General features: G+C 42.3%; 2 non-coding genes across 2 annotated transcripts; both read left to right on the top strand.

Annotated features, from left to right (window-relative positions):
* The first annotated feature begins 91 nt into the window (after nucleotides 1-91).
* TRNAL-CAA (transfer RNA leucine (anticodon CAA)) lies at nucleotides 92-197 on the top strand. The gene is made up of 2 exons: nucleotides 92-129; nucleotides 152-197. It is a non-coding gene; the product is annotated as a tRNA-Leu (tRNA).
* A 382-nt stretch (nucleotides 198-579) lies between these two features.
* On the top strand, nucleotides 580-651 carry TRNAE-CUC (transfer RNA glutamic acid (anticodon CUC)). Its single transcript has one exon. It is a non-coding gene; the product is annotated as a tRNA-Glu (tRNA).
* The last annotated feature ends 14,070 nt before the right edge of the window (nucleotides 652-14,721 follow it).

The raw sequence follows: 14,721 nt of genomic DNA, 5'->3' as shown, positions 1-14,721 counted from the left end.
GGCGCGGCGCTGGGCGTGGGGCGCGGGGGCGGGGCGGCGGGGCAAGTCCGCACAGGAAGCTAGTTCCGCACAGCCGCTTGCCTGTTCGGGTGTCAGGATGGCCGAGTGGTCTAAGGCGCCAGACTCAAGGTGTTTACCTTCCCTGCGGGCGTTCTGGTCTCTGAATAGAGGCGTGGGTTCGAATCCCACTTCTGACACATACCGTTTTCTTCCTTCCAAAGGATCCCAAAGCCATCCAGGGGCTGTTGGCGGTTTCTTTTTTTTTCCGAGAAGGCAGCCATTCTCAGACTGTAACGTCGCTGCAGTCCTCCATTACCTCTCTTTCCAGATCTGCAGTGGCAGAGGCGGTTTAGGCAGCCAAAGCCATCCAGGGGCTGTTGGCGGTTTCTTTTTTTTTCCGAGAAGGCAGCCATTCTCAGACTGTAACGTCGTCGCAGTCCTCCATTACTTCTCTTTCCAGATCTGCAGTGGCAGAGGCGGTTTAGGCAGCCAAAATTTAGCCAATCGAGTTCATGCTCCCAATTTGTGTCATACATCACATATTTTGTCTAGCTTACTAGAAAAGATAGAAGCAGATCGTCCCTGGTGGTCTAGTGGTTAGGATTCGGCGCTCTCACCGCCGCGGCCCGGGTTCGATTCCCGGTCAGGGAATGGTTTTTCTTTTCCTTCCCACTACAAAACCTGAAACAGTATCTGGCTTCCCACTACAAAACCTCAAACTGTATCTGGTAAGTTTCTGTTTTTGCAGAAGGTAACGCTAAGTGAACGGTGCTATACGATTAATAAGCGCTGGCTTTGTGTCTGGCATTGTGGTATACCCAGAATGCAGGCAAGTGTTCTCTCTGCCTAGATACGACGTTGGTTAATATTTTGCTGCATTTCTCTTTCTCTTTCTTGCATCCCCAGCTTGCCACCCATGTGAAAGTTGCAGACATCATTACACTGTTCAACATTAACATCTCATCATATGCCAGTTCACATTCAAATTTCTCCCAATTGTTCCCAAAATATCTTTTATAGCTTCTCTTTAAAGTTCTTTATTCTAGGAATTTTCACTATTTTTCTATTGTAATGCCTGTGGAAAATAATATATTGTAATAATAAAAACAATTAAATCACATTTAAATTCTGTCTTCTTAACATTTGTATAATGTTCTGAGCTTCTATGCCTAATTTATTGTTTTTCAAAGTATTCATTTCTCTTTGGACATGTTTTCTAGACCTCCAAGCCAGGGCTGCCCTAGGGTACACTCTATTTCCCTATTATTCAGAACCTTGTTTCCCAGACAGCTCCAAATCTTGCACAAAAAATTTTACTTCTGCTCTACTGTGTTCTAGCAATTGCTTTTGTTGTTTTTTGTTTGTTGTAATTTAACCCACTATGGAGCAAGTCACAGTGAATGATGGATGGCTAGGTAAGTGGTCAGGTTGAGATGTGTAAGTCCTGACTGTGCCTTTCCAGCTGAAGGCAAGTTGCTTACCCTCTCTAAAACTTAGTTTCTAACCGGTAAAACTGGTTAAAGGATGAAGAAGAAAGAATGAAATTCTATCTAACCTCTTAAGTTTAATTTTGAAAACTTCCCTCATCTTCAAAAGGAATTGGAAGGGATCCAAACATACATAAGAACAAAGGAAAAAGAAAGTTGAAAGGACAAACATCTAAATGTAACTTTTAGGATTTTTTATGATTTTCTATAAGTGGTAGGATTATGAAAATTCTTAATTTTCTTGAAAAACTACTCACATTTTACACAAAAATCAGCTCAAAATGAATCACAGATTTAAATATTACATATAAAACTATAAAATTTTTAGGAGAAAATCCTCAGGACTTAGGGCTTAGTGAAGAGTTCTTAGATAACAACAAAAGTATAATCCATAAAACATTATTAAATCAGACCTTGTAAAAATTAAATTTATTCTGCAGAAGACCGTAAGAGGATAAGACAAGGAATAAATAGAAAAAAATATTTGTAAACCACACATCAAAGGACTCAAAACAATGGTAAAAAAGTAAAACAATCCAAATGAAAAAAATAAGCCAAAGACATGAAAAGACATTAATGTTTATTTTATTGAAGTACAAGTTAAAATCACAACGAGATACCCCCACTCTCTTTGCAGAATGGCTAAAATAAAAAGTAGTGATAATACCAAATGCTAGTGAGGATGAAGAGAAACTGGATCATGTATTCATTGTGGTCAGAATGTAAAATGGGGGGGCGCCTGGGCGGCTCAGTCGTTAAGCATCTGCCGCGGCTGAGGCTCAGTCGTTAAGCGTCTGCCGTCTGCCTTCGGCTCAGGTCATGATTCCCTGGGATCAAGCCCCACATTGGGCTCCCTGCTCAGCCAGGAGCCTGCTTCTCCCTCTCCCACTCCCCCTGCTTGTGTTCCCTCTCTAGCTGTCTCTCTCTTTCAAATAAATAAATAAAATCTTTTTTAAAAAAAGAATATAAATGATACTGCCACTCTGGAAAGAGCCTGGCAATTTTTTACAATATTGAACAGGCACTTACATTACAACCCAACAATTACATTCTTAAGCATTTATCTCAGGATAGATAGAGAAATAGAGAAATGAAAACTTCTGCTCACAAAAAACCTATACACAAACATTCATAGCACATTTATTTGTAACAGCCAAAACCAGGAAACAACTCAGTCAGTAGGTGAATGGTTAAACTGTAAAATAGAATTCCATAGACTAGAACCATAGAATACCATAGAATGTTACTTATCAATAAGAACACATGAATTATTGATATAGGCAACAACTTGGACAGAGCCCAGGTAATTATGCAGAGTGAAAGAATCAATCTCAATCTCAAAAGGTCATGTACTATAGGATTTCTTTTATTTATCATTGTAAAAATAACAAAATTATAGTGAAGTCTCAAGAGGGGCAGTCCAGGGAGCCGGGGCCTCAGGGGCCCCTGTGAAGGCTTTTCCCTGGAGATAACATTGGTGTGAGTAGAGTCAGGGCCTCCCTGCCCAGACAGATGCTGGGAGGAGAGAACTTGGAAGAGGTGAGACACTGACTCACGCTCTTTAGGGTTACTAGGAAGACAACTTCCCATTTCTCTATCTCTGCTGACTCTGACCTCAGAAGACCTCCTCTGGAGCACTTAATGGACTGGTTAAAATAGGGAAGACAGGAAAATTACTTGTCTGTCTGAATGGTGGGCCGGAAACTGGCTTGAAGGAGGCTTTGTCATCTTTCCTGGACCTTCTTCTTTTCCTCTCTCAGTCCTTCATTCACAGTTAAAGACTGATTGAGCAAATCATCAGCCATGTGCCAGGCTCTGTGTTACCTTAAATGCCTATCGGAACAAGGTGCAATTGAAGGGAAGAAAAGACAGAAGAAGGAAGGAAAAGGGGAGGCAAGGGGGAGGGAGGGAAAAAAATGGCCAAATGGACCTACAGAGTGTTAAAGAGTCAGTTTATTTATTCATTTATTTATTTTAAAAGATTTTATTTATTTATTTGACAGACAGAGAGAGAGAGTGCACAAGTAGGGGGAGCAGCAGACAGACACATAATAGTGTTTATTAAATCACTGAAAAGAATAAGAAAAAGGGGGCACCTGGGTGGTTCACTCATTAAGCATCTGTCTTCCGCTCAGGTCATGATCCCAGGGTCCTGAGATCGAGCCCCATGTTGGGCTCCCTGCTCGGCAGGAAGCCTGCTTCTCCCTCTCTCTCCCATTCCCCGCTGCTTGTGTTCCCTCTCTCGCTGTGTCTGTCAAATAAATAAATAAAATATTAAAAAAAAGGAAGAAGAAGAAGAAGAAAAAGTCCCTGCCTTCAAGAATTTCCTATTTAGGGGCGCCTGGGTGGCTCAGTTGGTTAAGCCACTGCCTTTGGCTCAGGTCATGATCCCAGGGTCCCTGCTCAGTGGGGAGCCTGTTTCTCCCTCTCCCTCTGCCTGCTGTTCCCCCTGCTTGTGCTCTCTCTCTCACTATCTCTCTCTCTCTGTCAAATAAAAATGAATAAAATCTTAAAAAAACTTCCTATTTGCATAAGTAAATAGCTGTACTTAATAACAACCCAACCACTCAATCAGTCCTCGTTCAAACCTCTTCATTTAGTTACTCTGAAATATGCCTGAATACCTGCAGAGCACAGGGACTCTCCTCCAGAAGGAGGTTGTACTGTAATTGCTCCATCTCTGGCCAGGCTTCTAGTACCTTCCTGGAATTCACAGAACACAAGGAATTCAGCATGAAAGGTCCTCCTTCCCCACCTCAGAGCTCCATCCTCAGGCCCAGGTCACCAGAGTACCTCCGGTTCTTGATCAGCAGCTTGCTTTGGCTAAACGTGGGTGGCAAGGAGAGGGTGTGGTGGGTGATTACATAGATCTCTGGGGTGAGCAAGGGTAGCATTGCGTGCTTGGTGTGGATGTAATCGATATTACTAGGTAGTTAGCATCTATTTTGTGTTGAATAGACAGATGGCAGGTATACGCAGCCATCTGTCTGGGTGAGGGTGTGTATGTGCATTTGTGGAACCGCTGTGCAGGTGATTATATGGAGCTTACACCTCATAGCCTATGCCTTCCTTTAATCTCTCAGTCTGTATATGGGTGATGCAACATACACATGTGTACACATGTGTGGGAAGTGCCCACTGAATTCTGCTGTATGTGCCCAGGGCTCCAGAAATCATCCCCTGGTCCACAGAGAACTGGAGGCAAAGGAGGAGAGTCTCTCACCTACTGCCACTCTCTCTCATCATATAGCATGCAGGTATATTATTTAAAATTGATATACAAAGGTGAAAACTACATAATTTGTTTATTATCTCTTGGACAAAATTCTTTATTTATTCATTTATTTATTTTAAAAGACTTTATTTATTTATTTGACAGAGAGAGAGAGTGCAGAAGTAGGGGGAGCAGCAGACAGAGGGAGACACAGGCTCCCTGCTGAGCAGGGAGCTTGATCCCAAGACCTCCCAAGACTGTGGGATCAGGACCTGAGCTGAAGGCAGATGCTTAATGACTGAGGCACCCAGGCGTGAATTTAGACTGACACTTGTAAAAAATTTCAACAATAACATTCAGTTCTGAAATCAATTTGAAGGGTCATGATGTACCATTTATTTTAGTTTATTAATTTAATTAAATTATTTAATTTGTCTCATCAAGAAACACTCTAACAGACACACTCATAATGTTTTGTTTTGTTTTTTAGATTGAGATATAATTGGCATAGAACACTGTATTAGTTTCAGGTGTACAAAATAATGATTTGATATATGTATACATTGCAAAATGATCGCTACAATAAATCTAATTCCTATCCATCACCTCACAGAGTTACAATTTTTTTCTTGTGATGAGAACTTTTAAGATCTACTCTTTAGTAACTTTCAAATATACTATTGTATATTGTATTGCATTAACAAGTTACCATGTTATATATTAAATTCCCATGACTTATTTATTTATTTATTATTTAAATTTTATTTAGTTAACATATGGTGCAATATTGGTTTCTGGAGTAGAATTTAGTGATTCATCACTTACATACAATACTCTGTGCTCATAACAAGTGCCCTCCTTAATACCCATCACCCATTTGGCCCTTCCCCCCCCACCTCCCTGATCAACCCTCAGTTTGTTCTCTATAGTTATGAGTCTCTTACGATTTGTTTCCCTGTCTCCTTTTTCCCCCTTCCCATATGTTCATCTGTATTATTTCTTAAATTCCACATATGAATGACATCATATAGTATTTGTCTTTCTCTTCCTGACTTATTTCACTTAGCATAATACACTCTACCTCCACCCATGTCGTTGCAAATGGCAAAAGACTTATTTATTTTATAACTGGAAGTTTGTACCTCTTAACCCCCTTCACCCATTTCACCCACCCCCACCTCCCATTTCCATTTAAATTCAACTGCCTCCAAAAGGCCCCCATCTCCAAACACCCATCACTTTGGGAATTAGGGCTTCAATATATAAATTTGGGAGAGAATGGACAACATTCGGTCCATAATAACTTTCTCGCCTCCAGTTCTCCTTGACGATAAGCTTATTGCCCCTTATATGTGCTGAGAGCCTGGGGTTGGGGGCAGAACCTGCAGCAGCAGGCTTAGCTGCCCGGGGGGGGGGGGGTGGTGCTGGGTGGTAAAGGAAGGGAGAAGAGAAGACAGAGTCCCAGCTCCCAGCTGTGCAGGAAACAAGCGAATTGAGTCACTCTCTGGCTCTGTCCGGGGCCATGGTGTCCCCAGGGTAGAATAGTCACAGTGGTTGAGCCCTTCTTCGGAGCCATGTCCTATACCTTACATATGGTCATTCATTTAACAGTGCAGCACTATTGCCTCATTTTACAGTGTATGAAGCAAGACTCAAAGATGGTAAGTAACTTGCAAGATCACACCACATATCTAGAAATGGTGGAAACAGCAGAGCTTGGCTCCTGGTAACTCTGTGTCTTTGACTCCCTGCAGGAGTGGGAGTGTGTGAAGGAGGAGATGGTCCACGGTTCAGAGACAGCCAGAGTGCTCAGGGCGCACCACAATTCCACCAGTCAAGCATATGTGGGGTTCCCAAATGCCCTGTACATTTTCTTTCCCCTGCTAGAAATCCCTTTAATGGGCATCTGACTAATCTTTCCACAACTGGGCAGACAAAGCACAATACTGCTTGCATTGAGGCTTCCAGAAACTCTCTTCAGGGTGAGTGGCTGCCAGTCAAGGAGTTTCTGGGATTACCTTGGTTTTGCAGGAAGAAGGAGGTGAGGGACAGAGGACATAGAGAGGTGGAGAGCTAGGGTACTAACAAGTTTACTCATGAGGCTACATCAACAGAAGCTCCCAAACTCTGACAATTCCAGCAGCTGTGTGTTCCTTGGCTGGGCCCTTCTGTAGCTTCACTGATTTCTTGTTGGTCAGTGCTGCTTATCTCCAGGCCTCAGACAATAGAGGGCCGTTTTGTTACCCTGTGCCTTCTGAGGTGGCACTCAGGGCTTGTGAGCATCCTCCCTACCTTCCTGCCCCCTTCTTCCTCATTCCCTATATGTTAAATAACTAAAATTTAAATAAAACTTTTAATTCTATTTATTTTTTTAATTTTTAAATTAAAAAAGTATAAAAAAATAAATAAAACTTTTAAAAGAGAGATATCAGCTCACACCCGTCAGAATAGCTAAAATCAACAACACGAGAAACAACAAGTGTTGGATAGGATATGGAGCAACAGGAACCCTCTTGCACTGTTTGTGGAAAGCAAACTGGTGCAAGCACTGTGTAAAACAGTATGGAGTTTCTTCGCTTAACTTTTATTTTTAATTTAAAACAATGGGAAAACAAAAAGTAAAGAAGGAGAAATGGTCTTCATAAAAGTATTTTGGCTAAAAAAAAAAGAATTGTTTTTAGAAACTCATATTTTTAACCTCCAACAAACCAGTGGATTTAATGGATTTAAGCATTGAGCATCAACAGCTGCTAATATCACAAAAGACAAATTAGGTATGAGGTGCCTCCCGATGAAGGAACACAACACTATCCTCCATATTTCTGCCAAAGTAACCAAACTTGAATCTGATCAAGCCTCTGAACCCGTTTGCAGGAAACTCTAAGGACAGATATGCAAGCTCAACAGCACAATGAATACACAAACAGCAACATCCACACTAGTAGAAACTACAGGTCCAGTGACCGGGACCTTTGAACAGATAAATTATAAAGGAAAGAAGAGGTAGAGGAGTAACTTGCAAATTAAAAGAGACTTAAGACATTTTGAATTGTGAAAAGCATGAAGGATGAGACGTAATCATCATGTCCAGGGATGTTCTTTGGGTGATAAAGCTATAAAGAAATGCAGATGTGGGAGTGAAGACCGCAGAGGATTAGTCTTCTCCCTTGGATACTGTGAGATATCAAATTATTCGGAACACCTGAGTAGTCAGTCGGAGGTCTAAGAGAACAAAAACTGCAAGTCTACAAGTAAAAACGTGACCACCTTTTGGAAGGTAGGAGGTGCGGATTCTTGAATTTGGGGAGATACAGCTGTGGATGTGGTGGCGGGGAGGGAGCCTGCTTACAGAGGTTACCACAAAGTATAATAAGCAGCAGAGCGCAAATCTGAACTTTTGAAGTCTGCTACAGTGGGGGATGTGCCTGGCCTACAGGTGGTGAAGCCGGGCAGAGTCCCAGGTGGGACAGCGTGCTCTGAGGATGCCCCGGGTCACAAGAAGGACGGGTGGTGCCAACCAGCTGGACTGGTCCCAGGCACAGGAGCCTGGAACCAGCTGGGAGCAGTGGATCGAGGTGCCGGCTTTCTGCTCCGTGTGGACACAACCTGGGAACTGCTTCGCGGCCCTGTCACCGCTTTTCTGGGATGGCCCAGCAAACGGCAGAGGCCTGGCGACACCCCCCGCCCCGGGGAGGAACAGCGTGGGTACAGGCCATGGGCATCCCTAAAATTTGGGGTTTTGAAACTCAGTCGCCCACCTGAGATAAAAACGCTCAGACTCAGGCAGGGTAGACACAGGATTCTGATGGAAACGGGGAAGACAAGAGTGACTGAGTGCTTTTCTGTGAAGGCTCCCTGAAGACAGTGGGGGGAGCGTGAATTTTCAGCTCAGAGGCTAGAGAGCAGGGCACTGCCATAGTCCTACCACCTAACAGTGCGGAATGCCTTCAAGGAGCAAAACAGCGCCGCCTAGTGGAGTCCGAAGCTACATACCCCAAGCCCTGCCTCATTGCACCGCGGAGGCGCATTTCCACTAGGGCAAGTCCACCTGAGAATCAGTGCAACTGGCCCCTCCCTCAAAGTAAACTTGGTGAAGTTTACTAATCATAGACGGCTGCAAAGCTTCAGCTCTAGGGGGGAATAGTATCTAGCCTCCTTTGTACCTTTATTTTTTAAATTTTTTTATTTTTTTTATATTTTTTAAAGATTTTATTTATTTATTTGAGAGAGAGAGAGAGAGACAATGAGAGAGAGAGAAAGTACATGAGATGGGGGGAGGGTCAGAGGGAGAAGCAGACTCCCTGCCGAGCAGGGAGCCCGATGCGGGACTCGATTCAGGGACTCCAGGATCATGACCTGAGCCAAAGGCAGTCGCTTAACCAACTGAGCCACCCAGGCGCCCTATTTTTAAATTTTTTAAATTATTTTTTTATTATTTAAATTTTATGTTTGGTTTTGGGAATAGAATCAGTGATTCGTCACTTACAAATAACACCCAGTACTCAACATAACAAGTGCTCTCCTTAATACCTGTCACCCATCTATCCCACCCCCCACCTCCCTCCCTCCAACAATGTTGTTTTCTCTCTGTAGTTAAAAGCCTCATGATTTGTTTCCCTCTCTTTTTCTCTCCCTGTCATATGTTCAACCATTTGTTTCTTAAATTCCACATATGAGTGAGATCATGTGGTATTTGTCTTTGTCTGACTGACTTTGTTTTCACTTAGCATAACACCTTCTAGCTCCATGCATGTCATTGCAAATGGCAAGATTTCATTTTTTTTTGATGGCTGAGTAATATTCCATTGTATGTATATACCACATCTTCTTTATCCATTTATCTGTATCAACAGACATCTGGGCTCTTTCCATAGTTTGGCTATTGTGGGCATTGATGCTATAAACATTGGGGTGCATGTGCCCCTTTGAATCACTATGTTTGTATCCTTTGGATAAATACCTAGTAGTGCAATTGCTGGGTCATAAGGTAATTCTATTTTTCATTTTTGGAGGCACCTCCATACTGTTTTCCAGAGTGCCTGCACCAGTTTGCACTCCCACCAACAGTGTAGGAGGGTTCCCCTTTCTCTGCATCCTCGCCAACACCTGTTGTTTCCTGTGTTCTTAATTTTAGTGATTCTGACAAGTATGAGGTGGTATCATGGTTTTGATTTGTATTTCCATGATGAGTGATGTTGAGCATCTTTCCATGTGTCTGTTAGCCATCTGGATGTCTTCTTTGGAAGAATGTCTATTCATGTCTTCTGGCCATTTCTTAACTGGATTATTTGTTTTTTGGGTGTTGAGTTTGATAAGTTCTTTGTAGATTTTGGACATTAACTCTATCTGATATGTCATTTGCAAATATCTTCTCCCATTCCATAGGCTGACCTTTAGTTTTGTTAATTGTTTCCTTCACTTTGTAGAACTTTTTATCTTAATGAATTCCCAATAATTCATTTTTGCTTTTGTTTCCCTTGCCTCCATAGATGTGTCTTGTAAGAAGTTGCTGCAGCCAAGGTAAAAGAGGTTGCTGCCTGTGTTCTCCTCTAGGATTCTGATGGATTCTTGTCTCACATGTAGGTCTTTCAGCCGTTTTGGATTTATTTTTGTGTATGGTGTAAGAAAGTGGTTCAGTTTCATTCTTCTGCATGTTACTGTCCCATTTTCCCAACACCATATGTTGGAGAGATTGCTTTTTTTCCATTGGATATTCTTTCCTGCTTTGTTGAAGATTAGTTGACCATATAGTTATGGGTCCATTTCTGGATTCTGGATTCTATTTCATTGAAATATGTGTCTGTTTTTGTGTCAGTACCATAACATCTTGATGATTATGGCTTTGTAATAGAGCTTGAAGTCTGGAATTGTGATGCCTCCAACTTTGGTTTTCCTTTTCAACATTACTTTGGCTATTTGGGGTCATTCCTGGTTCCATACAAATATTAGAACTGACTCACTTTATTTAGCATAATACTCCCTAGTTCCATCCATGTCACTGCATATAGCAAGATTTCATTCTTTTTGATGGTTGGGTAATATTCCATTGTATACACACACATATAAAATAAAATGATAAATAATAACAATAAGAATATTTCCATATCTGATATATAAACATACCACATCTTCTTTATGCTTTATCCATATATATAGATATATAATAGATATATATAATAATATATATACTTTATATATACACATATATAATAATGTATATACAAATTTATAATATATACACATTTATATATACACACACATATGTATATATATCTATATATATAGATGTAGATATCTATTCATGTCTGCTGCCCATTACTTAACTGGGTTATTTTGTTTTTTGGGTATTGAGTGTGGTAAGTTCTTTCTAGATTTTGGAAACTAGCCCTTTATCAGATATGTCATTTGTAAATATGTTCTCCCACCCTGAAGGTTGCCTTTTAGTTTTTTTGATTGTTTCCTTTGCTGTGCAGAAGTTTTTTATCTTGATGAAGTCCCAATAATTCATTTTTTAAAAAATTTGTATTTAAATTCAATTAGCTAACATATAGTACATCATTAGTTTCAGATGTAGTGTTCAATAATTTATCAGTTTCATTGTAACACCCAGGGATTATCACATCATGTGCCCTCCTTAATTCCCATCACCCAATTACCCCATTCCCCCACCCATCTCCCCTCCAGCAACCTGTTTGTTTCCTATAAGAATCTCTCATGGTTTGTATCCCACTAATGACTTCCATTCAGTTTTCCTTCCCCTCCCCTATGAACCTCTGCATTATTTCTTCTTTCCACATATGAGTGAAACCATATGATAATTGTCATTCTCTATATGACTTATTTTGTTCAACATAATACCCTCCAGTTCCAACCACGTTGATGTAAATGGTAAATATTCATCCATTCGGATGGTGAGTAATAGTCCATTGTAAAAATGAACCACATCTTCTTTATCCATTCATCTGTTGATGGACATCTTGGCTTTTTCCACAGTTTGGCTCTTGTCAACATTGCTGCTATGAACATTGGAGTGCAGAGGCTCCTTCGAATTTTTTCATGTGTCTGTTGGCCATTTGTATGTCTTCTTTGGAGAAATGCCTGTTCATGTCTTCTGCCCATTTCTTGACTGGATTATTTGTTTTTTGGATGTTGAGTTTGGTAACTTCTTTATAGATCCTGGATACCAGCCCTTTATCTGTAACGTCATTTGCAAATATCTTCTCCCATTCCATGGATTGCCTCTTAGTTTTGTTGACTGTTTCCTTTGCTGTGCAGAAGCTTTTTATCTTGATGAAGTCCCAATGGTTCATTTTTGGTTTTGTTTCCCTTGCCTTTGGAGATGTATCTAGCAAGAAGTTGCTGCAGCTGAGGTTGAAGAGGTTGCTGCCTGTGTTTTCTTCAAGGATTTTGATGGATTCCTGTCTCACATTGAGAGCTTTCATCCATTTTGAGTCTATTTTTGTGTGTGGTGTAAGGAAATGGTCCAGTTTCATTCTTCTGCATGTGGCTGTCCAATTTTCCCAACACCATTTGTTGAAAAACCTGTCCTTTTTCCATTAGATATTCTTTCCTGCACAGTTGAAGATTAGTTGACAATACAGTTGAGGGTTCATTTCTGGGTTCTCTATTCTGTTCCATTGATCTATGTGTCTGTTGTTGTGCCAGGGCCATAGTGTCTTGATGATTACAGCTTTGTAATATAGCTTGGAGTCTGGCCTTGTGATGACACCAGCATTGTTTTTCTTTTTCAACTTTCCTTTGACCATTTGGGGTGTTTTCTGGTTCCATACAAATTTTAGGATTATTTGTTCTAGCTCTGTGAAAAATGTCCAATGGTATTTTGATTGGGATTCCATTGAATGTGTAGATTGCTCTAGGTAGCATAAACATTTTAACGATATTTATTCTTTCAATCCATGAGCATGGAATGTTTTTCCATTTCTTTGTGTCTTCCTCATTTTCTTTCATAAGTGTTCTATAGTTTTGTGAGTACAGATCCTTTACCTATTTGTTAGGTTTATTACTAGGTATGTTATGGAGAAAAGGAAATATAAATGAATCATGAGAAAAAAATCTTGAGTTCTATAAACTATTTTCCCCTAGAGCTAGAGTTTTGCAGTGCTGTTTGTTCCGTAAACTCGGTGTTCCCTGTTCTTCCAGCTGATCTTCTGGGGGAGGATTCTGTTGCATTGATTCTCAGGTGTCTTTGCCAGGGAGGAGTTGTATCACCCCTTGCCAGAGGGCTGCGCTCAGCCTAAGCTGTTTTTGACTTTTCTATGTGGAGTTTGTTCCCTGAAGGCTTTCTGGAACTCTTTAGAGGATGAAAATAAAAATGGCCGACCCAGATCTCCATCCCAGGAACTGAAAGACTGTGGTCCCCTCTCTTCAGTAAAATTCAGGGATACTGAGTTTTTACTTTTGTGTGTGCCACGCTGTGCAGACTCCTGTGGTGCTCGCCTGCACTGATCCTTCTGGGGAAAGGCGGAGGTTGTGCATTTCTGTTCTTTGCAGCAACCCCCCCCCCCCCGCCCCGCCCCGAGAGTTACCAGGTCATGTGCGTGTCTGTGCCGCCCCTACTGCCCCTACTCGGGGAAGGCAGAGGGTCTCTGCATTTCTATCCTTTGCAGGACCCCCAAGGAAAGCGGTCATCTGGTCATGCCTGTACCCACAATGTCCCTACCTGGGGAAGGCAGAGGGCCGCCACTTTTTTGTCCTCTGCAAGACCCCACCCCCCCACAACGTGATGAGGGTGCAGAAGGCTAGCTGAAGACAAAGCCTAAGCTGACACCTGTAACCTACTCCTTCGGTGGGACATGTGTGACATTCTTCCAGGAAGCTCCCAACTATCTTAATGTTAATACCTTGCTAGAGGGGAAAACAACCTTAACTTGACAATGGCAAGGCCTCCAGTATCTTGTAGGTCAGTCCTCTTTAGCATATGAAAGTTCCTTTGAAACCTCCCTTTTCCTTACTTCCCCCACCTCCCGAGTATATAATCACTCCTCAAGCCCCCAGTGCAGTGCTCTTTCTGCTCACGGTTCCTGTCCCATTGCTTTAATAAAACCACTGTTTTGCACCAAAGACTTCTCAAGAATTCATTCTTGGTCGTCAGCTCTGGACTGAACCTCAGCTACACTCTAAAAACCACATCACACGCACTGAGAGCTGTCACTGGATTGTGCAGGGTTTGCGGTTTATGGGCGAATTCAACTGAGAGCCCCCTCCCGGGCTCACAGGCTGTAACTGGTTTCCCTGCTCCAATGTTGTGGAAGAATAAAAATCAGACCTGTGAGAAACCAAGCGACGCTCGGAGAAGTAGAACTCGGGTTTATTTTATGCCAACAGACCCAGAGGAGCTCACGCTCGAAATTCTGGGCCCCGGGGCAGCGGGGGTTATACAGCTTTTTTATAGGGGAGTGCAGGGGGTCAGGTTACAAGGACTGTGCTGACTGCTGATAGGTGGGTTTAAACTGGGGCGGGGGGTGGTGCTTTTTGCAGGAACAGTGGTTAGAGCAGACAGGGAGCTTGTGGCGGGAAGCCTGTTCACCGAAGCAGAATCAGCTGGTTTACCTCTTGCTCCCAGCGGGGCTTCTGGTTATCTCAAGCCATTGTTAGTAACTTCCCGTTTTGGGGGGCCTGCCGGCCCAGGCCTGCTCTGGGTAATTTTCCTCTTCACTAATGCTTGGGAAATCTGCCACACTCAGGCACCTTGTTCTTTCTGTGACCCTGGGGATCCTGCAAAGTTATGTAGCCATTTGGGTATGGTGCTGCTTCCTGCAGATGGCTCTGTGTTCATGCTGAGGGGTGGCAGAGTAAAGGTGCTGGCCAGCTCCTTTGTTCCGGGTGAAGCATCTCTTGTGGATGCTGCCTCTCAGGGATGTGCTCCAAGAAGAGTGACTAATCTCCCTGCTGTGTGCCCCAGGTGTTCTTCCAATCATGCTGTCTATCTCTGGGTTGTTTACCTGCCTTCTCTCTAGGAGCAGGGCAGTGCCCTTTAGGGTTCTAACGCAGTCAAGCCCA

This window comes from Eumetopias jubatus, unplaced genomic scaffold (genome assembly GCF_037043125.1).
Source record: "Eumetopias jubatus isolate StellerSeaLion01/CBP00866 unplaced genomic scaffold, mEumJub1_p1.0 scaffold_5, whole genome shotgun sequence".
Lineage (NCBI taxonomy): Eukaryota > Metazoa > Chordata > Mammalia > Carnivora > Otariidae > Eumetopias > Eumetopias jubatus.
The sequence above is the reverse complement of the archived record's forward strand: the minus strand, read 5'-3'. Positions and strand labels throughout refer to the sequence as shown.